Genomic DNA, 26,218 nt, shown 5'->3' with positions numbered 1-26,218 from the left:
TACGATTTATTCGGCAACCGATTCTCCCGTGGAAAATTAACATTCGAACGATCGATCTCCCGCGTTCACGATATTAATTGTCGCGAACGCGGGAACGGTTTCGCTTCGACGTCTTAATTAAAAGTTGGTTAACAGTCCGCGTAACGGAGCCGATCGACCCCCCTGTTTTTTTTTTTCTTTCTTTTTTTTTTTCTTTGGGGAAAGTCTATAGAGAGACAGATAGTTGGATTATTAGTTTCATCGATCCAAAATCTGGGAGTACTCCAGAGTAGAAATAATCGTAAGGGAATTGCAAATGAACGTGATTCTGTTTTTATACGTTGTGTATTGTGAGAGGTGGTAGAGAAATTGCAGCGTGCTTTATTTTAAGGAAATTACAAAGGATTGTAATTCTGTTTTTACTCGTTGTATATTGTAAGAGACGGTGGAGAAATTGCAGTGGATTTTATTGTCAAGCTCGTGGATCGTAATAACGCAAGGTAAATTTAGTTTTCGTGGCACAAAGTTCGGGAACATTCCAGAGTAGAAGAATGGAGCAAATTATGTGCCGAATGTGAGTATAATATTTTTGTTATTCATAGTAGAGAAGAGGATGGAGAAACATTGCGGTGCACTTTATCTTCAAGCTGGTAAATCATAATAACGCAAGATAAAATTAGTTCCCGTGACCCAAAATCTGGGCACATTCCATGTACCGAAAGAACGAGGCGAATTATGCGCTAAATATGTTTTTTTTATTCATGGAATATTAGAATAGTGGGTAGAACAAAATTGCACCGGGGCTTATTCGGGTCAGAATTTCGTAAACCGTTACAAATGTAACGCAGAATTTGTTTCGTTCGTCCGAATACTCCCGAGTAGAAAAATCCAACTAACGACGATATAATGTAATATTTTCCACGCTCGTAATGTATTCAATCTACGTTGGAGTTTATTCCCAACCTCCGTGGATTAAAAATAAAACGCGACTCGAGTAAACGGAACATTACAACAACGTATGATAAAATTAGTTTTCACGGTCCAAAGTCTGGGAATATTCCAGTGTGGAAGAATCGAGTAAATTATTCCGGAACGTGATATTTTTATTACTCATAATATATTACAAGGGGGGATGGAAAAAATTGCAGCGCACTTTATTCGGGTTCCCACCTCGCCCCTTAAAAATGACGTGCTATTCGAATAATTTTTAATACCGGGTAAAGAATGTTTTTTTTTTCTTTTTTCTTTTTACCTCGAATGTCCTGGAAATAGGACACTGGGTAGTTTAACGGGGTTAAACGTCAAGCACGAGTAAACTTCTCCGGTGCACCGCGGCGCGGATAATTTCATCCGAAAAATTCTCGATTCTCGTGATTCCACGAACGACCTTCGATTAAGCTGTCGGTCTTGCCGAACGTAAATTGAAAAGCGACCGAAAAGAACCGAGTTGCGGTTCCGTGAAACCGTGGATCGTCGGCTAACTGCTTGGACGTAATTATGTTATTAAGCGCTCGATCTTTTATGCATTCTGCGTGCCTCCGCGATAATGCTTCCGTCGTGAGCGTGGAAGTATTGTAGACGAACACGCAAATGTTCGAAAGATGGACGCGAACGTCCGAAGGACCGTGATGCCGAGAAACGCATTGAGGCGATCGTTTAGGGGATAAGGACTTGGTCGCTCGTTCGCCGAAGAAGACCGAGAAACTATACGCTTTTATACTTTACGAGTGGTATTATCTTGTAAGAGAAAGAGGAACGTTCATGGTTTCTTTGTACTACCTTCTGAGAAACGAATACTACGGGCGAGGAATAAAGGTTGGATTGTTTGCGAGGTTGAAGACTTTCGCGCGTCGATTATCCATTGTTTTAGCTTTTCGAAGGTAGATGGAGATCGATAAAGGTACGCGTAGGTACCGTGTCTGTGATTTTAGAAAGAGTTGCTACGCCACGTCGAAGATACTAATTTTGTCTACGGTTATGGGGAAACACTTTCAGATTTTAGGTTATGGAGACGTGCTTCGAGATTTCAGGTTATGGAGGAACACTTTCAGATTGTAGGTTATGGAGAAGTGCTTTGAGATTTTAGGTTATGGAGAAACATTTACGTTTTAGATTATGGAGAAGTGCTTTGAGACTTTAGGTTATGGAGCAACCCTTTCAGATTTTAGGTTATGGGGAAACACTTATGTTTTAGGTTATGGAGGAACACTTTGAGATTTTAAATTATGGAGGAACACTTTGAAATTTTTGGTTATAGAGAAACACTTATGTTTTAGATTATGGGAAAGTGCTTTGAGATTTTAGGTTATGAAGCAACCCTTTCAGATTTTAAGTTATGAAGAAACATTTATGTTTTAGATTATGGGGAAGTGCTTTCAGATTTTAGGTTATGGAGCAACCCTTTCAGATTTTAGGTTATGGAGAAACACTTATGTTTTAGGTTATGGGGAAGTGCTTTGAGATTTTAGGTTATGGAACAACCCTTTCAGATTTTAGGTTATGGAAGAACACTTATGTTTTAGGTTATGGAGGAACACTTTGAGATTTTAAATTATGGAGGAACACTTTGAAATTTTAGGTTATGAAGAAACACTAATGTTTTAGATTATGGAGACACGATTATGGTGTACACAATAAGTTCTAACAATAATCTGTTCTCGCTACACACACACCTATGTTCGATCGATTAACATCGGTTGCTTTTCGTTAAATTATTACTAATATGACCACTGGTGACTGTCGAGATGACCCTGATTCAGTGAATGTATCTTTGACTCTATTTTCTTACAGAACAATTTCATACGACACCATCACAGGTGTTTGAAGCTATTCCTACACTGATAGTAATTCTGAGATGCAGAGATTGCCACGCTTACGATCCACCGTCTTGAATAATGCACTTAAGTGAAAGGAAAACAGAATATATTCGCGTTAAAGTGTCTTTACTCTCGTTGCTCAAATTAATATGGATCGTGAAATCTGCCAATTTGAATTGCTATTTTAGAACCGCTTGGAAAAGTATAGCGTGAGACCGTAATAGCCGAGTTCGTGAGCTAGTTACTTGAAACGGGTCGCATCTAGATCTTTAATGACTCATTGAGATATTAATTGCAAAATACCAACTCGAGAAATTACTTATTTTGCGAAAAAAAGTGATCAAGAATCAGGATATATTTTTTGCAAGGATCTTTAATCTATGTATTTCGAACAAAACTGTTCAAGGTAAGAATTTGTTTACAATTTAAACAAATCGGTCTGAAAGAAAATTTATTTCGAAAGATCGATCCTTCTCGTAGAAAACGGGGGAAAAATTATTGAAATACGATTGATAATTTCGGAGATAAAAATTGATTTGTGCAACCTTGTTTCACGAAGATGGGCAAAAGTCGTAAACATCGACCTCCTGTATTTTTTCAACAAATTCGAAAACCAAAACGATAACTCTCGTCCTTTCTAATTTTACACGGGCTACGATATATTTCAATTACTTAAAAATCCCTGACCTCGACTACAAATACTGATCGATTTTCGCGTGGCATGACCCACATGTGCTGTTAATCTAACCTAACATACAACGCCACAAAAATGTACAGCTCTCGATGTAATCCTTCTATTTGCACTGCACGTAACTCCGTTGCAATTATTCCTCTCACTTTCTATTTTTCGACGTTTCCTTGCAAACGAGATTCACAAACATTGTAACTCTTTACAAAATCCTGCCAACATTAACCAACAATTATAGTACCTACAGAATTATCAAAGTTCTTGTTCACAGTACCTACACACAGAAACCCAGTTGCCTAGGGGCAATCAAAATATGGCGTTTAAAGTTCCATAAATCGTAGAAATTATTCACTTTCAAATTTTGTCTACTTACTACTAACAATTGCAATTACATTTTCTACGTTAGAAAGGAAGCATAATTATTTTTTCCACTAAAAGACGCTAGTGAAACAAATACGAAAGTGATTTCCCAATTGAGGGATTATTACTTGCTACTAATAATCGTAATTCTAAAGGGTGTCCCAATCATAACCGGTCGATTTACTTTTTGAATAAAATTTAAACCGTTTAAGTAATTTCGATATTCTTTCTTTTATTTAAAAGTACAAACTTGGGAGTTAATAACGGAAGAAGACATTTTTCAAACGGTCGCCTTTGTTTATTTACAGGGATTTCGAGGGAAATGAATACAAAGTTCCCGAATCGTTAGCGTGAAAGATCGCTATTTTTCGTAATACGCTTAAATAATTTTCACACGTTCTTTCACGGTGTACTTTTCCACGATCAATTTCCCATCTGTCTAGATAACATACGTCAAGTTTCAGATCAATTAATTCGATATTTTAAAAACAGTACGGAATTCAAATCAACCGGTGACGATCGGGACACCCTGTATTTTCCACGTTACAAAGTACAATAAAGTTTCTCGTTTAAGGACATAAACCAACAATCCTCGGGGTGTCAAAATAGCAAAAATGGTTTCCCAATTGAGGAATCACTACTCCCTATCAATCGTAATTCTACTCTCCACGTTACAAACGAAGTATAATAAAATTTCTCGCTCAAGGACGTAAACAAACAACCTTGGGGTGTCAAAAAAACGAAAATCATTTCCCAATTGTTTCGTAATTCTATTCTCCACGTTATAGACAAAGTGTAATAAAATTTCTCGCTCAAGGACATAAATAAACAACCTTGGGGTGTCAAAAAAACGAAAATCATTTCCCAATTGTTTCGTAATTCTATTCTCCACGTTATAGACGTAGTGTAATAAAATTTCTCGCTCAAGGATATAAATAAACAACCTTGAGGTGTCAAAAAAACGAAAATAATTTCCCAATTGTTTCATAATTCTATTTTCCACGTTACAAACGTAGTATAATAAAATTTCTCTCTCAAGGACGTAAACAAACAACCTTGAGGTGTCAAAAAAACGAAAATAATTTCCCAATTATTTTGTAATTCCATTCCCCACGTTATAGACGAAGTGTAATAAAATTTCTCTCTCAAGAACGTAAACAAACGATCCTCGAGTTGTCGAAATAGCGAAAGTCGTTCCCCGATGGACTGGGGAGAAAAAAAAAAAGAAAAAGAAAATTTCCAAAATTCCCCCTTCGTAACGTACTTTCCAGGGTAGAAATAACGCTTGCCGATGTTTCGTGACGAGCGAAATTCGTCCCTGGCAGTGTGTCCCGCGTTGAATTCGGCTCGCGCTCGCACGCGATACTCTCCCTCGTTTCTTCGCTACGGCGGGGGAAAAACGAGGAATAAGAGGATCGCGTAGAAGCACTCACCCGCCGAAAGCATCTTCAAGTTCTCGTTTCACCGGCCGGTTTCATCCGAGGCAAAAGAAACGCTTCACAATGGGGCGGCTGGCTCGGCCCGGCGACTCGAGCCATTATTTATTAAAGATCCATTCTTTTTATCAGAGGGGATAGTTTCCTGTGGCCCCCACAGTCTTTGAGGGACCGTGTCCTGCGCTCGTTGGAAAACTTTACAGCGCGGGAGAGATCGGTTACAACACGGTGACGTTACGCGAAGGGACACGGCTCGGAGGAGGGAAGCCAGCACCGATAGGGATCTTATCGTCGACCGGTGTGGAGGAGGCTTAAGGGTCGAGGTCTCCGCGCCGACCGCATCGAGCATGTTACAAAGCTGATTGTCAATAACCCGTTAGAAGGTAACCGAGGATGTCCCGTGTGATTTTCGTACGAGTATAAACGTGGTAAACGTCCTATTTCGCATGCAACGCCAAGTATTGTAATTAACAACCGGGTGGGTTGATGAAAAAAATCTTGGGTCTCTTCACAGGTCGTACGAAATTCGTCGATTCGATCGCGAACCGTGTTAGTCCCACGCGATGATAATTAGATGTAAACGAGAGAGGAACGAGAACGAGAAAACCTGGATACGTGGAAATGTACAGGGATTTATGAACAATTGTCGAGTATTAATTTTGTTTCGAGATACATTCTTATGCTCCTCCTTTGAACGCGTTGTGAGTAATACTCGCACAATGACTAGGTAGATGTTAAAGAACCGAACGGAGAGTTATTCATGTCGGCGAAGAATAAGGACGGGCTAGTTTTCGAGCAAACGAGCTATATTCGCTTATTCAGAATGTACAGAGCGCTCCGCGGAACTGAAACGGACCGTGACATCGATTAAAGATACGGAAAAGTTGATAAGGCGGGATTGAATGGTCTTTGATGCTCTAATCTTCTCGCGTTATCATTACGCATTTATGGGCGCACGGTCGCGTTTCTTTTCGGATTGCATACTTTAGGGCACTTGAGATTTTTTTTTAATATCCGACAGGATTGCCCATTGTCCGCAAGAGAGTGCAAGACGCGTTCTCAGGGAGGTTGTTACTCGGAAACTCGAGTATCTTCTTATTCGGGAGTTCTCGTTCGTTGGTACCGATCTTTTTCCAACTGTTTGTCACGTTTGAAATCATTTTGGTTCGTTTCTACGTGACCGAAGGTGATCCAAGAGATAGAGATAAAAAATTAAGGGAATAAATGTATCTAGAATGAAACTGATTGTTTGAACATTGTTACTGCGAAACGAAAATTCGTTAAAGTTTTTGAAAGTATTGTCAACGGATCGGGGAGTTCCTCTCGATGAGAATGAGCCCAAACACGACCCTGTTACGATCGGTTTGAAACTGTTCGAACTACGAGTAACCAAAATCGCTTGAAAGCGGGGTAACAATTTTGATCAATCTCGGCTCGCGAGAATTCGATGCAAATATAACAATTCCAAATCTCACCAAGTCGCTCGAAACACGATTTAGTTGACACAGTACTCGCATCTTTCAAACCATAGTAATCGCTTGAAAGCGGGGTAACAATTTCGATCTTCTTGACTCGCGAGAACTCGATGCAAACATAACAATTCCAAATCTCACCAAGTCGCTCGAAACATGAATTCATTGACACAGTACTCGCATCTTTCAAACCAGAGTAATCGCTTGAAAGCGGGGTAACAATTTCGAATTCTCTTGACTCGCGAGAACTCGATGCAAACATAATTCCAAATCTTACCAAGTCGCTCGAAACACGATTTCGTTGACACCATATTCGCACCTTTCAAACCACAGTAATCGCTTGAAAGCGGGGTAACAATTTCGATCTTCTTGACTCGCGAGAACTCGATGCAAACATAATTCGAAATCTCACCAAGTCGCTCGAAACACGATTTCGTTGACACCGTACCCGCACCTTTCAAACCACAGTAATACCCGTTTTCAAGTATCGAAATCTCTCGAACGCTCAGCAATCATTACCCGAATCCTCGCCCAACGAAACCCTCCGAAACGATACCCGCGAGCGTCCACTCTTCAAAGCGGGGTAGCGATCTCGTACTTGAAAGCGACCATCGCCGTAAAACTCTCGTTAACACCTCGAATCCAAGTGAAAATGTACCATCTCCGTGTTCCTGGCCGACTTCTCGCGTTCAGCTCGATCTTTCGCGCGTCGAACAGCCCCGATATTCCCCGACGGACCTAGACCGGATCGGTTCGGCGTCCAATTCCCTCGATCTCCCTCCCTCCCTCCCGGCGAGGTACGTGCGCCGCCTTATTGAAAATTTTATTCCCGCTCGGTTTCAGATGGGATCCTTATCCGGAAAGCGAGGCCGTCTCGCGATATATTCCGCGAAAAGACGCGCGCGGGGCGCCACGGTGTACCCGAAACCGGCTCGTATGTATTCCTCGATAGAGAAATACAATTGTCGATGCGTGGTGGCTGGTGCAGCTGCACGAGCCGGCGGAGAACACTAGAAACAGGGGACGGGGAGGGGGGCGGAGGGGGGTAGCGGTGGAATGGAACGGAAGAAGCGTACCCGATCCGATAAGAATCTCATTGTCGTCGTAGCCGGTGTGGCGGATGCTTTAAGGGCGGCCGGGGTCGCGCGGGGAGGGGGAGGGGGTGGGGGGAAGGCCAGCGCCAACCGCATCGAGCAAATTGCAACTCTGTCGAAACTATCGGACCGAGCGGATCGCCAGGGAGAAGAATGCGCGACACGATTGTTAGGGTCTGGTTAGTCCCGGGCACCTTTTCATCGCGTACGTCCCTGTCCGCGGTGTAACCTCCTCCGCGATGATAACATCTCTGGAACACTGGGGCGACATCGGGTCCTTCTTTCCATCGTCTCTCTAACCCCCCTCCCCCTCTCTCACCGTCCACTATGCTCGTTCGTTCGCTCGCTCGCTCGCTTGCGCGCGCTGCCTCGTCCCACTTCACCTTCCCCCACTCCACCCTACCACGCGCTCTCTATTCTCTACTACGACTCCCGTGGGTAGTCGGGTTCATCCCCACTCCGCTCTCGCTCGCTCTATCCCCTCCACCGCGCGACGGAAAGGCCGCGGCCAAATTGTCATTCGATGCCCTGAGAATTCGATTTTCAGAGGCCGAGTTTTGCGGTGACAAGGGTTCGGGGACCCGTGCTCGCCTCACCCCCCCTCGCCACGTCCCGTCGTCTCCCTCTCCGCGTAGTCGCTCGGTTGTTCGGGTTCCGAGGAAGCGGGTCCCCGGTGTGTTCGTGTCACTGGGCCCTATAATATTGTGAAACGTCTTGTATCGTGTGTCTCCGCTAGGCGCGGAGATCGCATCTCTCGGTGCGTCGTCAGTTGGAAATTGGTAGACAGGTACAGGAAGAGATCCCTTCGATCGTTCATCGAGTCGTGACAATGGCCTAGAACTCGTGCTATGGCGAGAGAGGGGAAGGGAGTAGAGTAGTCCCTTTGTCGTATGGAAACGAATAGGAAATACAGTCTTTTTTTTCTTCTTTTTGTTCGTTTCGTCTCTTTACAGGACGACGACTGTTACATGTATTTAATTTCGACGATGATCTTCGCCTTCCTCCGGGAAACTGCGCCGGATTTTTATCTCGATACGTTGATCTCAACCATTGGAATAATCGTTGGTGGGGACGAAAATTGTAAAGATTTTTTCGTAATTTATTTTTATTTTTTTTTTCAGGTCCTTCTGGTGAAATTGAAAAGCGATCGAAGGAAAAACAAAAATGGTTTCTAGAGCTGTTGAAGGGTATAGACGAAAGAAGAATAGATTCGAAAAAAATTATTCTCAGGTGTGTAACACTGGTTATTGTATTTCACAAATATGTATAATACACTAAATGAATAGTGTGCATACTCTTGCATCTAAATTTATTCATCAACAATTTCTTACTATTTTTTATAATATGAGGATCTTTTTATGATCCTTTGCACCTAAAAATTATTCTCAGGTGTGTAATACTGGTTATTGTATTTTACAAATATGTACACTAAATGAATAGTGTGCATACTCTTGCATCTAAATTTATTCATCAATCATTTCTTACTATTTTTTATAATCTGAGGATCTTTTTATGATTCTTCGCACCTAAAAATTATTCTCAGGTGTGCAACACTGGTTATTGTATTTCACAAATATCTACACTAAATGAATAGTGTATACTCTTGCATCTAAATTTATCCATCAACCATTTCTCACTATTTATTACAATCTGCGATCCTTTGCACTAGAGTTAGATTCTAAATGTCCCAAGTATACCAACGAACGTTCGATCGTGTCAACCGTAACGAGAAAGTATAAAAAATGACCCGTTTCAATCGACACGAGCTGTTAAGGAACAACACGAAACGTTATTAGTCGTTTCTGAAATGATCGGTCCGTGAAACACGGATCACGATTTTTCGATAAAACGAGTCAAGGCAAACACACTTCCTTCCGTGTTCATTTAATACACACGTGTCATTTCCATAAGTTTCGATTATAAATCATTTTTCTACCGACCGAGAAAACACGCTCCGAAGCATTTTAACATGTTGACTGTCACGGTGGTCACCGATAACCTGTGCCTCAAACTTACGATATTTCCTCAACCGCTCACGATTGACCTAATCGCTTATAAATAACACAACTGTCGTTAGAAATACCGTAAAACGACAACTACACCGGTCTAGCCATCGGATATTACCATTTCTCGCGTTAAAATTCCCAAAATCGTCAACATCCACTCGTTCTTATAACATTTCTTACATTCTATAGAACAATAACTAACGAAGATGTTCTTTTACAATATATCACTTATTCCGTACACAAATGTTTTCCTTGCAACGTATTTTAACCCATAATCGGAAGCTCTTTGCGCCTATCTGATAACAAGTTCATGATTTACATAAGCGTGTACATGGTGTATTATCGTTTATCGATCCTGATAGACGACGACATTGTTATCGGTACGGTGCTCAGCCGCAATCGTCGATAAAATCGTCACCCGTTCACCAGGTACAATTACTCGCCCCCGACTCACTGTACACGCTGATGTCAGCTCTTGGGGGGATGAAAAATGTTCGGCCTCGTCTTCCCGATCGCTCCATCATCGCGCAATTAACGCTTTCGTGGCTCGCGCTCGCGCGTAATTTACGACACTGGTCCCCTCTTTGACATCGTGGCCGGCGATGTGTCCGTTTTTGCAAAGGAGGGAAAACAATTCCGCTGAAAAGTCCCTCCGCGTAAAGTCGGGCTCGGATAAAACGTATATAAACGGCCTTGTCGAGTGTCGTACAAGTTTCCCTTCCAAATGTCCCCGTATTAGCATATTACGGTCGTTAAGGCGTAGCGACGTGTCGCGGTGGAAAGAAAAAAAAGAAAAAAAAAGAAAAGAAGAAGAAAAAAGAGAAAAAAAGAAAAAATTAGCAATCGCGTGTTAAACTCGTCGAATCGTTCGCCGTGGAGGAATTAGCATTTTTTCGTGACCCGTGACGGAAGCATATTCCTCGTGTTTTCTCTTTCTCTTTCTCTTTCTGTTTCTCTCTCTGTTCGTATATGTACGTTCGTGTATGTGTATCGTGGTTTCGCCGGTATTCGAACAATTTTATTACATTGAATATCATTTCACGCTCGGGAGTGTTCTCTTTATTCCACTGCCGGCGGCTGCGTTATCTCTCTAATTCGCAATTTATTTATAGTAATCGTGAAATTTAAATCAGAATTCGCGGAACCCGGGCCCGTGGACCGTCCTGCGACTACGTCGGAGCGACTAGTCTGGAGGGTCTCGTTTTTTCGAAACGATTTTTCCGACCGGCTCGCTTACATGAAACGAGAAACGGTTCGTTGCACGACCGAAAGTAGGAGACAGATATTTTTTCTTCGTCTTTGCTTTTTTTTTTTATTTCACCGCGATAACTTCGGTTCAAGGGACGAAATTACCTTTAAAATATTTTTTCTTCGTCTTTTCTTTTTTTTTCATTTCACCGCGATAACTTCGGTTCAAGAGACAAAATTGGCTTGAAAATACCCTGAATGCTTTATTATTTCTATGGTAAAACATATTTTTTTTTTACGTCACTCGATTGACACTTGTACTAAATATTAGTGTTTCGACAATATTTGGAAGAAACTAGATTACTAGTAATTGGTAAAAATTGGAAAATGTAATTAGCAGAAGTTCGATCGAGAATAATATTTTTTGAAATGATACCAGGTAGCTCTTTGCATATGTCATTTAACGTACCGTCACACAATATTTTCAACATGGATAAATTGTTCGTAACAAAATAAGTGGCCCGAAAGTAGGAGACAGATATTTTTTCGTCTTTTTTTTTATTTATTTAACCACGATAACTTCGGTTCAAGGGATGAAATTGGCTTGAAAATACCCTGAATGCTTTATTCCTTCGATGATAGAACATATTTTTTTTTTTAACATCTCTTGATAGACATTTGCCCTAAATATTAGTATCTCGACAATATTTGGAAGAAAATAGATTGCTGATAATTATTGAAAATTGGAAAATGTAATTAGTAGAAGTTCGATCAAGAATAGTATTTTTTAAAATGATATCAAGTAGCTCTTTGCATATGTCATTTAACGTACCGTCACACAATATTTTCAACATGGATAAATTGTTCGTAACAAAACAAGTGGCCCGAAAATAGGTGACAGATATTTTTTCTTCTTTTTTTTTATTTTTTTAACCGCGATAATTTCGGTTCAAGAGACAAAATTGGCCTGAAAATACCCCGGAAGCTTTATTCCTTCTATGGCAAAACATATTTTTTTTTTTTACGTCTCTCGATGGACAATTGTACTAAATATTAGTGTTTCGACAATATTTGGAAGAAAATAGATTTGTGGTAATTGGTGAAAATTGGAAAATGTAATTAGTAGAAGTTCGATCAAGAATAGTATTTTTTGAAATGATATCAAGTAGCTCTTTGGATAAATTGTTCGTAACAAAATAAGTGGCCCGAGAATAGGTGACAGATATTTTTTCTTGTTTTTTTTATTTATTTAAGCGCGATAATTTCGGTTCAAGGGATGAAATTGGCTTGAAAATACCCTGAATGCTTTATTCCTTCGATGGTAGAACATATTTTTTTTTTTAACATCTCTTGATAGACATTTGCCCTAAATATTAGTATCTCGACAAAATTTGGAAGAAAATAGATTCCTGATAATTACTGAAAATTGGAAAATTTAATTAGTAGAAGTTCGATCCAGACTAATATTTTTTAAAATAATACCAGGTAACTCTTTGCATATGTGATTTAACGTACCGTGAGATACAACATTTTTAGCACAGATAAATAGTTTGTAACAAAATAAGAAGACTATAAAACAATTTCAATATTCTTCTAATTAAAAAATAACTTACATACTTAACTAATAATATCGTAAAACAGCACAATAAACTTGTGTGTCTCAAACTCACTATATGCAACACAATTAATATTTTCTTAGACCTCTTATTATCTTCGTGACTTTCGATTTCCTTTCAATCATCGATATTACTTATCTCGAATTTTTCTTAACATCTCTTGATAGACATTTGCGCTAAATATTACTATCTTGACAATATTTGGAAGAAAACAGATTGCTGATAATTATTGAAAATTGGAAAATTTAATTATCAGAAGTTCGATCGAGAGTAATATTTTTTAAAACATTACTCGTCTCTTCGATATCTTCCCATTGCAACTTCAATTGATCTCGTAGCATTAAGTTTGTCACTCGTACCTCGTTCACGCCCTGAAAAATGTCGTCCTATTCGTGTCGGAGTTAATGTATGTCAAGTTCAATAATTCCTACTCGTTGACAATCGTCCGTGCGTCAAAGGGTTGAATACGTGCGAATCGTTCAGACCCTTGGCGCGAATGCTCGGACACGCAGGGGGCATAAATCACAAAACGAATCTCGTCTGGGAAAATTCGAGTCATTCGATATCGCGTGCCTTTCATCGAACGACCCATGGCGACAAGGGATTTCCGTTTTCGAGCGACGTTCGTCGACCGTGTAATTCGGTACCCATAAAAAAAGCCGAATTTCCCATTTGAGCACGATTATACCATTTAAAGGGGGGGGGGGGGGTAGGGCGTGTCCCATTTATTTCCAACTCAACGTTCCCTGTTCACGAATTACCGCGAATTGAGAACTCAAAGGACACAAAGTTTTAAACGACCTTACGTTGCAACGAACAAACTATGAATAAATGAACAAATTGTCCGATAAATAGAGAACAAAAATCCCTGAAGATATTTCCGAATTTTCGGAAGATTTATTTATCAAAGTGAACGAGCTCTCGACGAAGTAAACGGAAAAAATTGTGTAATAAATACAGAACGATAATCCGTAAAAATATTTGGAAAATAATGCTCGAATCGCGTGCCTTCCAAAGTGTTTATTACCCGACGTGAATGAACATTGAGTAAACAAAAGAATTCCCCGATAAATAGAGAATGATAATCCGTAAAAATATTTCCCAATAATGCTCGAATCGACGTGCCTTCCGAAGTTTTATTATCCGACGTGAATGAACATTGAGTAAACAAAAGAATTCCCCGATAAATACCTGAATAATAATACCTGTAAATATTTCCCAATGATGCTCGAATGGACGCGCTCATCGAAGATTTATTTTTCGAAACGAACGAACACTTGATCGAATAAAACGAAAAAAAAAAAAACAAAAAAAAAAAAATCGTGCGATAAATAAAGTTCGTCCAATAATGATCCCTGAAAATATTTTCCAATGATGCTCGAGCCAAGATTTATTTTTCAAAATGGACGACACGCTCGATACTACAAATATGTATTGTCTAATAAATACAGAATGATAATACCTACAAATATTTTCCAATGATATTCCAACCGATGTGCTCTCGACGGTTTTGTTATTTAAATTCAATCATTTATTCTCCGTTTGTCAGTCAGAAGTATTACAATTACGGTGACCGAAGAAAATGGTCCAATTTTGGGTAACGTGTTTCACACTCGTTACGAAGAACTTTAATTCAATCGGAAAGGATCGTGGATGGCCACGTTCCTACGAAATCGCGTACTATAATTCCATCCTTGAAGGGTATCGGCTTTACGGAAACTGTCTCGAACTCATCTCTCCCGTTTCCCGACAGTCTGGGAAGTTCCGGCATTACGGGGACCATTTTTCCTTTTAGGAGCCACTGTGTGCCCTCTGCCGGGATTAAAACCCGTTGGATGACCGAGAGAAAATACCGAAACTGTCTGGCCACGTTTTGCAGACGCTTGAACAAGTGTACTATATTTAGAGCAACAGTGGATCGCCTGGCGCAGATTACGCGCCCCCGGGGGGTTAACTCGTGGGGGTGGCTGGGCTGTGTCGTCGATTCGGGAAGGAAAAAAAAGGTCTCCGGTCGATTAAACGACAGTAAGGGTATAATCGATTTAAAAGTAAAAATACGTTCCGATGTTCGAGATTGTACGTTTATGATCCGTGGGGTAAAATGTCCCGAAGGTAACTCGGGTTTTTAACTTTGGAGTGTAAGGAGAATGCTGAGAGAGTACAGAATTAAAGTAATAGCTTTAGATTATAGAGCTTCGGTTATAGAGAAGAAAATTAAGATTTGTGTTTTTTTATTTGAAAATATACTTAAGATTCTTGGGGTGAGAAATGTCCCAGAGGTATGGGACTTGTGTTTTTAAATTTAGAGTGTAATGAGGAGGCTAAGAGAGTACACAATTGAAGAAATATAGTAGATTCGATTATAGAGAAGAAAATTAAGAATGTGTTTTTTTTATTTGATAATATACTTAAGATTGTTGGGATGAGAAATGTCCCAGAGGTATGGGACTTGTGTTTTTAAATTTAAAGTGTAATGAGGAGGCTAAGAGAGTACAGAATTGAAGAAATATAGTAGATTCGATTATAGAGAAGAAAATTAAGAATGTGTTTTTTTTATTTGATAATATATTATACTTAAGATTGTTGGGGTGAGAAGTGTCTCAGAGGTATGGGACTTGTGTTTTTAAATTTAGAGTGTAATGAGGAGGCTAAGAGAGTACAGAATTAAAGAAATATACTAGCTTTCAATTATAGAGAAGAAAATTAAGAATGTTTTTTTATTTGGCAATATACTTAAGATTGTTGGGGTGCAAAATGTCCCAGAGGTATGAGACTTGTGTTTTTAAATTTAGAGTGTAATGAGGAGGCTAAGAGAGTACAGAATTAAAGAAATATACTAGCTTTCAATTATAGAGAAGAAAATTAAGAATGTGTTTTTTTATTTGGCAATATACTTAAGATTGTTGGGGTGCAAAATGTCTCAGAGGTATGGGACTTGTGTTTTTAACTTTACAGTCTAAGGAGAATGCTAAGAAAGTACAGAATTGAAGAAATATACTAGATTCGATTATAGAGAAGAAAATTAAGAATGTGTTTTTTTCATTTGACAATGTACTTAAGATTATTAGGGTGAAAAATGTCCCAGAAGTATGCAACTCGTTTTTTTAATTTTATAATGTAATGAAAAGACTAAGAAAGTAGGGGATCAAAGAAATATACTAGCTTCGATTGTAGAGAAAAAAATTAAGAATGAAAATGCTTTTTCATTTGACAATATACTCAAGATTGTTAGGATGAAAAATGTCCCAAAAATATAGTACTCGTGCTTTTTAACTTTATAACATAATAAGAAGATTAGGAAAGTACAGAATGAAAGAAATATACTAGCTTCGATTATAGAGAAAAAAAATTAAGAATAAAAATGTATTTTTTCATTTGAAATATACTCAAAATTATTGGAGTAAAAAACATCCCAAACATATGTACTCTTCTCACTTTGTAACACAATAAAAACACTAAGAAAATAGCATAATAGCTTCAATTACAAAACAAGAAATTCGATAAATAAACCAAGTGTACGATCGACTTAAAAACAAAACTACTCTTCGATTATACAATTTAAGATCCGTATATTAAAAAATGTCCCAAGCGTATGAAACTCTTAATTTTCACTTCGTAATGCAACGAGAGGCCCAAAGAAACATTGCAACACCTTCGACCATAGAAAAAGTATAAATAATTAAATCAGATTTTCAAGAGAAGCGTTCGAACGTCATTCCCAAGAAGAAAAAAAAAAAAAATGAAAGAAAAACCGTACATCCACGTATTTCACGTTCTCTCTGTGGGTGACCCCTTCGGGACACTCTAGATCACATTTTTATCGAGTGGAGGAAAGAAAAGATCGCGCAGGTGGCAACAATGAATTATATAGACGGTAGATATAAATGACAACGAGTATCGCGTTGGCCAGTTTCCGTGCGGTCGAGATTACGGATAACAGGGCTTGGATAAATGCGAGTAGACCGTGTTTCTTACGTTGTTCCGTTAAATTGCGTGCAATGGTAGCAACGATATTGGTCGACGTACTCGATACACGATGCACCATTACAAGAAGTTCCATGACCCAGTATCGCGTCATCGTACACCCAATATTAGATTCCGCGTACAGCGTCGCGTCGAGCTGCGTCTTGCGTCATACCGCTACAAAACCTGTTAGAATTTCGAGAACGGAACATACCACACGAATCGTACCGGATCTACCCACAAACGTGAATATAGGTCTGGAATACAGTCGTGAAAACGTGGAAAAAAAAAAAAGATATCTCTCGTCCGTCACCGTTTATCGAGAACCGATCGGATACCTCGAGGATCCTGCGCGTGATCACGCGAGACGAGTCGCGAGCGAGAAAAAAAAAGGAAAAACGCTCCCCGCTGAAGATGCAAATGCACACCGCGGTGTATACAGCGTAACGAGACGAATTAATTGGCCTAATTGAGCCTGATGAGCGAACGAGCCCTCCCCTCCACCCCCCTGCGTTAATTAGACGGGTCTCACGTGTCGGTGATTCCTCGCCGAAAGCAACGATCGATTCGCAACGGGGCTTTTGTCATCGACGTCGACGAAGAGTGCACGTGGCAGCTACGCTGCTCTAATCCGTCGAGAACGCGCGATACCGCGTACGAATCACGGATTATATCGATCGAAGGAACACGGTTTTCGACCATCTGTCCGACCGGGCTCATCTTGTACGTTGTCTTTCCGGTACGAGCCGTGCTCGTATTGCACTAGGTTCGTTCGATGAAATAATCATCGGTGAACGTGCACGTCGCGCGTAGAACGCGAAATATACTTTTCGGATTACCAGGTGGTGGGACATCGTGATGTCGGTGAAGAGATCGTGGAGTTCTAGTGTCCGTGGTGCCGAATGTGTTCGGAATGTACGATGAGGAACACCTAACCTCTTGTAAGTAGAGAAGGCTATGTTTCGTGATGAATTTTTCTCCAACTGGAGGATGAATTAATGTTCTCGTTGAGAGGATAATACGGTTTTGTTAAGTTGGTGATATTTGATTCTTTGTTGCTTGTAGGTCTTCGAGGTCATGTTCGACTTTCTTTCGTGAAGAAAGATTCGCGATTTTGTTATAGTTCGTTCCGATGCTTCTCTTTTCAGCTGGTTGAATTCGTTGGTACGAACTTGTATCGTGTGTAAAAAGTTGAAGGTGACCTTGATAATTTATACAAAAAGAATCAAATGTCGCGAACTTGGAAGCTTGAAATTGTTTGATGAAGAAAATTTTGATTCGTCGATTGATCACCAAAACAATTGAATCGATCAAATTAGGCGGTTTGGGTTGTACAATGGTATAATGAAATACACTTTGCATGGGTTTACCATAAATTATCGTGTGCTATAAATGTGTGCAATTCGCGATACGAGGATGACACTTTCTAACTGGTTCGGGACAATATTAATATTTCATTCACTGGTTTATCGAGTTACATATGTATGTTTTTCGGAAAAATGTTTAAAAATAAAATTAACGGGATTGTTTACTACAGTTTTCAATCTTCCAGATTTTCTACCATTATGCGTATTGTTGATATTGGTCAAGGATGGTGAAGATCGACAGTCTGGACGTAGAGCTGAGATGTAAACAATCGTCAGCCTTCTTCTCGCAAACGAACAGTAGTATTATGTATAAGAAGACAACATTGAGCAATTTTTATTCAGTATTTTTTAAAAGTCGATATAATTTGCATTATTTTCCAAAGGTAATCTTTTGAGCTCGTCACAGTATCATGTTTTTATTGGACAAGTGACAAATATGGATGACACCCAATAATCTCAATGCACGAGATGATGAGGGATGTAAATATTCGTCAGCCATTTTCTCGCGAACGAACAGTAGTACCATGTATAAAAGGATCGTGAACAGCATTGGGTAATTTGTATTAAGTCCCAAGCCTTCGAAAGTCGACTAAAACGTTCGATATAATTTGCAATATTTTCCAAAGGTAATCTTCTGAGCTCGTCACAGTACCATATCGCTATTAACAAAAACTACTAACAAACATCCACAACACCCAGTATCCACAATGCACGCGATGCTGGGACACCCTGTAACTTAACCCTTTCGTTACGGAGCGCTTGTGACAAAATGCGATATCCGCATTACCATGTACCATGGTGTCATACTATATAGTTGACACCGAGGTACGGAATGTTACGAAGTAAGTAGAAGTCGTTTTTTGTTCTCTAAATTTCACAATGATATTTATTGTATTTGATAATATCATTTTGCTTTAAAAATATAAAACTTTATAATCATAATTTATTTCTTTTATATGTTATATTATAATGCTCGTATAATATTTTTTAATACAATACAAAGAAATTACTAAAGTATTTAAAGCCGAACACAATATTAATAATCAAATTCGGTATGATAAAGTTCCAAGCATGGAACCACGCATAAGGCAACATTACATTGTGAACAATAGTACCTCGACTCGTGTATTTTTCCACGTTTACTACAGACCACACATTTTCGAACTTGATTTGTTTTTTCGATGCCTCATTCGAGTCATTTTTGATGCCAGATACTGGATCAACAAAAGTATCTCGTGTAAAGTATGAAATAAAAGTATATATTGTACGAACGTATATATACGCTCTTCGTACCTCAGCGACCACTTTTCCAGAACGTATATAGACGCTCTTCGTGCCTCAGCGACCACTTTTCCAGAGCGTATATATACGCTCTTCGTAACTTAGCGACCACTTTTCCAAAGCGTATATATACGCTCTTCCTACCTCAGCGACCACTTTTCCAGAGCGGATATATACGCTATTGGTACCTCAGCGACCACTTTTCCAGAACGTATATAGACGCTCTTCGTGCCTCAGCGACCACTTTTCCAGAGTGGATATATATGCTCTTCGTATACGAATGGTCATTCCTCGAGGGCGTCTATATACGGTCTTCGTATACTAATGGTCATTCTTCGAGAGCGAATATATACGTCTTTCGTATACGCATGGTCATTCTTCGAGGCCGTATATATACGTCTTTCGTATACGCACGGTCATTCTTCGAGGCCGCATATATACGGCCTTCGCATACACATGGTCATTTTCGAGGACGCATATATACGGCCTTCCTATACGCATGGTCATTCCTCGAGGACGCATATATAAGGTCTTCGTACACGAATGGTCATTCTTCGATGTCGTATATACACGCTCTTCGTACACGAATGGTCATTCTTCGATGTCGTATATACACGCTCTTCGTACACGAATGGTAATTCTTCGAAGTCGTATATACACGCTCTTCGTACACGAATGGTAATTCTACCAAATCGTATATATACGCCCGCCGGAGCAAAAGCGTTAAACCGTCGACACGAACCCTCGTCAGCCATCTTCTCGCCAACGACCGGTGCATTTCCCTCTAAAAGATCCCAAAGTAACACGAACCCCCTCGATAAACGATCACACGGCACGGGTCTCGAAAGGGGTAGGTTTTCCACCATGGCGTGCCGCGACGGAAGAGTGAAATGACAGCACCGAGCCAGCCGGCCATTAACCACCGCTGCCTCGTTCGCAATCGGAGAATTCCTGCGTTTTAGGTAATTCGAGCCGCGCAACAGAGTCTGCGGCCGAAATATCCCGTGTCAGGCGGTTCGAACTGGCCATTCCCGAAACCGCGGACCGCGGCAAGTATTTATCCAAATTACACGACGACCCGACCGGAATGCGCCGCGTCCCGTTGCGCGACGCGAACGAAAATCGGTTCCCCTCAATCGTTATCGGCCCGCGGCCCGTTTAAATAATTCACGAAGAGCGGCCAGGGGTAGGGGGTAGGGTGTAGGGCGAGGGTGGGGGCCCACGTACACGGCCACGTTGGAAAATAAAGACGTGGCACCGACCAGCCATTTTTCCTCGTTAATTGAAGGAAGCGAGCCCTTTTGCTTGGTAGATCACGATAAGCAGCCGAGATCCACCAACCAAACGGGCCGTGAGGGCCCCGAGTTTGCGCGGAGGAGCGGCTTCTTCGTTCGCCTTCGTTCGCTCGTGTACAGGCTGCTTCCTGTCTGGTAACCATTTCTCTTTCCACCCGTGTACGAATACATCCTTCGTGCATTGTGCGCGATAATGTCGAAGGAGGGAAGAAAATTATCTATTATCCGGGAGGGACGGACCAGCCGGCCGATTTTCGATCGAAGAGGCGGGAGTTCACGTGGCTCGTGGTCACGACTTTTTCTCTCGTTTCCTTTTCTTTTCTTTTCTTTTTTTTCTTTTCTTTTTTTCGCGCCCCCGCGAAAGGTGGTTACCGGTGAGAATTGTTTCTTGTTTATTTGTACGGGGTAACCTTTGTTTCGCGCTAACTGCACGAGAAACGGAAAAGGAACGAGAAGAGAAGAAAAGGGAAACGTTCCGAGAGCTAACCTTGAATTAACCGTACGGTCACGATGGGAGTTTTCCTCTCGCTTTGTAATTAGATGATCGCTTTCTCGGCGAATGGCTTTCTTTGGGAAACGGACGATCGAATGTAGATATTAGCGACGATGTTACCGGATCTGTACTATAATACTTGGGGGTACTCGACGTTGATGGAAATTCTGTTGACAATCTGTACGAAAGAATATTCAATCTCTTCGAATACAAGAATCAAGCAGAAAGGATCGGAAATATATTAGATTGTTCGAAAAGTCATTTAGTCTTTTTTGGTGAAAATGAAACACGATTTTTTTAGAGTGTGTGAACAATTTATTAAATTATACATTCTACATTTTGGAAAACGAAATTACTTTTCGAACAACTCAATATCTAGAAGAATTTACAATGTACGAATACTCCAAAGTACGATTATTATCGCAAATTATCCGTCAGAAAGATCAATTCACGAGGCGAGTTCCTCGGGTCTCTTCCGACCCAATATATCATTTCTCTACACTCACTGCTTTCATAATACACTTTTACCCCTATATTATCTCCTCCTTTACTTCAGGGTAAAATATTCGTACAAATCGTCAATCCTCTTCGTTTCTCTTCGAATAAACGAAATTCAATGCCAAAATTCCGGTAAACTGCGGTCCGATTCACCATCCAAACACCATACACCTCTATAGTTCGGATACGGGAGGCTCCACGTAACCGTAATCACCTCTAGAGATACTAATCGCACCACCAGGTCGTCTTTTGCAAATTTCGTACGTATCGGTGGTAAATCGGGGAGAAATCGTAAACCGTGGGCCACGGATACTGTTAATTCTGTTAATATAGACTTCAGAGTAAAATATTCAAACGATCCGTCAATACTTTTAATTTCTCTTCGAATAAACAAAGTTCAATGCCAAAATACCGGAGGCTCCACGTAACCGTAATCACCTCTAGAGATACTAATCGCACCACCAGGTCGTCCTTTTCGTATTTCGTACGTATCGGTGGTAAATCGGGGAGAAATCGCAAACCGTGGTCCACGGATACTGTTAATTCGAACGAAAAGGCATAAAAACCGGTTCGATATCACGGTGGACGTTTAGAGGGAGAGGTCATGCGCTCGCCTATGCGTCCGGGGCCGGTCCGCGCACGTACGATTGCAAATCAACGCTCCGCGGGACCCCCGAGCGGGCGTTTTCCGCACACGTACAACACGCGTTTCCTTTTACGTGGCCCCGCGGCACGCCCCGCGCCCCGCGCCCCACGCCCCGCGCCCCGCGCCCCACGCCCCGCGCCCCGCGCCCCACGCCCCGCGCCCCGCTCACGGCGAACGGGGCACGAAGCGGTCGGCGCCGCGGTTGCTCCTCTCCGGCTCGCTCGGGGTCTCTCGCGAACCGCGCCAATCTTAATACCGTCATTTTTCGGATTCACCGATAATTCCGGCCCGAGTAGATAGTCTCACGGAGATAAGAGGCGAACCTCCACGCAGGTGCCTCGGGTGATTCCCCGTGCCCCGGGGGGGACGTGGGCGGTCAGGACACCGCGTGCTTCTTGCGCACGAAAGAAAGATACCCGGATGGAGAGACGGAGAGGGTGGTCGGGGGAGAGCGAGCGAGAGGGAGCGAGAGAGAACAAGAGGGAAGGAGAGGGAAAATAAGAGGGAAAAAGTGAAAGAGGAAGAGAGAGTAAGTGAGAAAAGTGAGAGAGTAAGAGAGAGTATGAGAGAGGAATAGTGAGAGAGTAAGTGAGAAAAGTGAGAGAGTGAAAGAGAGTAAGAGAGAGGAATAGTGAGAGAGTAAGTGAGAAAAGTGAGAGAGTAAGAGAGAGGAATGGTGAGAGATCGAGAGAGAGTTGAGATACAGGGAGAGAGAATAAGAGGGAAAAAGTGAAAGAGTAGGAGAGAGTAAGATTGAAAAAGTGAGAGAGTTAGAGAGAGTAAGAGAGAGTAAGAGAAACGAATAATAGTAAGAGAGTAAGAGAGTAAGAGAGGAGAATAATAGTAAGAGATTGAGAGAGAAAGAGAGAGAGAGAAAGTGAGATAGAGAAAAAGTGAAAGAGCAAGAAAGTAAAAGAGAGAGAAAAAGTGAAAGAGCAAGAGAGTAAGAGAGAGAGAGGGAAAGTGAAAGAGCAAGAGAGTAAGAGAGAGAGAAAAAGTGAAAGAGCAACAGAGTAAGAGAGAGAGAAAAAGTGAAAGAGCAACAGAGTAAGAGAGAGAGAGAAAAAGTGAGATACAGTGAGAGAGAATGAGAGAGAAAGAGTGAAAGGGTAAGAGAGAGCAGGTGAGAGAGAACAAGAGGGAGTGAGAAAGAGAAAAAACAAGGGAAAGAGCGAGAGAGAGGGTGAAAAGGGTAGAGAATATACATTTCTTGCTCGGAGCCTCAAAGGGAAAAAGCGAATAATCTACAAAGCGAGCAAGAGAGAGAGAGAGAGAGAGAAAGGTAGCCACGGATAGAGACAGAGAGGGAATCGTAGAAGAGGATTGGAGGGAAGAAGAAGACGACGGCGGGTCGGAGGGTAGAACGGGGAAGACAACAAGCACGGCGTAGTCCGTATCCCTTTGTTCGACGCGTGGCAAGATAAATTCAGCTAATAAATGACCGGGGGCTATTTACCGTGGCGGTAGCGCCTCGTTATCCGGGCTCGGGGGCCGTATATATACGGCGGCCCCGCACACAACCGCGCGCCGTGTTTTGCAGCATTTTGAGCACGGCTCAGTATCGGTAAGAGGCCGATAAATCTTGCCCGCTCGACTCCTCGAGGCGCACCGGAGTCATCCCGGTCTCCGTGAGATGCTCCGTGTCCTCTCTATCTCTTCCCCGCCGTGTAGTGTCGTCCCTTCTTTCTTTCTTTCCTTCCTTCCTTCCTTCCATCTCCCTCCGTCTTCTTTCCCACCACCACCACCATCACCATCACCATCACCACCCCCCCGCCCCCCTCCCTGGAATCTTCTTACCGCTAAGAGGAGAGAAACTCCGGGGAGCGAAGCCGCGGTATAATGGAGAGTTTGAGAGTGCATGTACCGGTGTACACGTTTCTCCCAAGCGGTTCAGCGTTCGTGTACACCCGGTCAATCCGCGAACAGTATACCTGTATACCTGTACACGATACCTGGTATACGTGTATATCTATATACACATGCACACTGACACACGTGGACGTGCAGAAGAGGAGTACAGTTACGTTCTCTTCCCCTTCTCCGGACGATGCTTACGAGGGCGGGTGGGTCCTCGTCGTGAGGACCGAGGCCGCTATCGCGAAATCAGCGTCCGTCTTAATTATCGCCCTTAGTGTCCTCTCTTCTCTGTTCGCGGCCCAGTATCCTCTACCTGTCCCGTTCCCTCTCTTTCCCTCTCTTTCTGGCTCAACCGTACGCGCACACACGTCCTCCTCCTCGTCGTCCTCCTCGTCGTCTCCACCGAGTTCTTCTCATTGTCTCTCCTTACCTCCTGGGATCTCCCTCTTCCCGTAGAGAGATCTCGGTGTGGCTCTTCCACCGGAGTTCTAGCGGCGCGAACCTTTTTACCACCGGGACAATATCTCCGGCACCGGAGCCGCGCGATGCATCAACCGCGTACCACCACCTCCGCCACCTCCTCCACCTCCGCTACCTCCCTCCGCAACCACTGATAGGGCGACGGCGGATGGAATTCGCAAAAATTCGGGAAACACCATCCGGTAGGAGTGTTCCACTCTACCGGTTGCTCGGTGGAAGTGGATTCGGACCAAGTGGCTCGAAGGATCTTCTTTCCAGGAGTAGGAGAGTTACGGGGACAGGGGGATGGTTTAGAGAGCTCTCGCGATACGTTTCCCCGCGTGTTTGGCAAAAGCCCGTGGCAACCGAAACAGAGATCCCAGGGATTAAGCGTTTTACGTGGACAACGATAACGCGAACGGTTTCTAGAAATTTGCTCGGTGATAACACCGTAACCGTAGGAGTGGGACATAGACACTAAATGATAAAACGAACCGTGGAATCGATAGGAGGCACATTCGCAAACAAACGTCCAGTTTGAACAACGAAACGTCTCGGTTGAACGAGGGACTGAGGGATTTCTGTTGTATCGGTTTAATGAACAGCTTTCAAAGGTACGAAGAAATGTGCGGTGATTCTGGAAAGATTAAGGGGTGACGTTGAGCACGTCGGAAATCTTGACAATATTTTTCGCGAGTGGAATGTCGCGAGTGTATTCGTGGCTTACGTTCTCGAGATCGATGTTCGAGAACACGAGAGGTGTCCGTGTCTCGTACGTTGGTGATCTTGTATCGTGGCGTATGGTACGGATCGAGAGCATTCTAAGGGAGGAACGAGCGGTGAATATTTTTACAACGGTCGATGAATTATTCGAGAAGCGGATCGCCGAGGGAAACTTGAACTTGACCGAATTTGTAAAATTAGGAGGGGCCGAGAATACACGTAAGACGAAAGGTACCAATTGGGAGGCGGTACGAATAATTCACGAAAGTGGATACTTTTCACTTCTGATTCGATTAAAATGAACGAGATTTTCCGAAATGAATCCGGAATAACGCTACATTATCTACCAAACAAATGGTATTCGGTTCGATCCGATAACCAGGTGGCGACACGCTTAAAATGGTCCCAAAGTTCATAATTCCGGGCGAAGGATCGTGGAAAGCTTTCAGAGTGAACCAAAGGAATCATACGAGGTACTCCGAGCACGCTCGAGTGGTAAAACGGTCGGCTCGAGGACACGAGCCGCCAAATGTGTTTTCTGACACTTATTATACATATAGGCTAGCAAGACCCTCGACGTCTTCCCTCCTACTGCGTCAAGGCTTTTGTATCCACGCCCAAAAAACCGGAGAAAATCATCTCAAGCCTCTTGACTCCTAACGCTCAGATAAGGGATACGATACTTTGCGTTTACTTTGAGAATTTCGTAATATATTCACTACTTGCGTTACTTTGAGAATTTCGTAGTATTTTTACCACTTGCACTACTTTGAGAAGTTTTTAGTATTTTTAGTACTTGCACCACTTTGAAATTTTTTTAGTATTTTTAGTACTTGTGCTACTTTGGGAATTTCGTAACAATTTTACTACTTGGGATACTTTGAGAACTTCCTAGTATTTTGATAACGTGCGTTACTTTGAGAATTTCGTAGTATTTTTACTACTTACGCTACTTTGACAATTTCGTAGTATTTTTGACCA

This window comes from Ptiloglossa arizonensis, chromosome 1 (genome assembly GCF_051014685.1).
Source record: "Ptiloglossa arizonensis isolate GNS036 chromosome 1, iyPtiAriz1_principal, whole genome shotgun sequence".
NCBI lineage: Eukaryota > Metazoa > Arthropoda > Insecta > Hymenoptera > Colletidae > Ptiloglossa > Ptiloglossa arizonensis.
The sequence above is the reverse complement of the archived record's forward strand: the minus strand, read 5'-3'. Positions refer to the sequence as shown.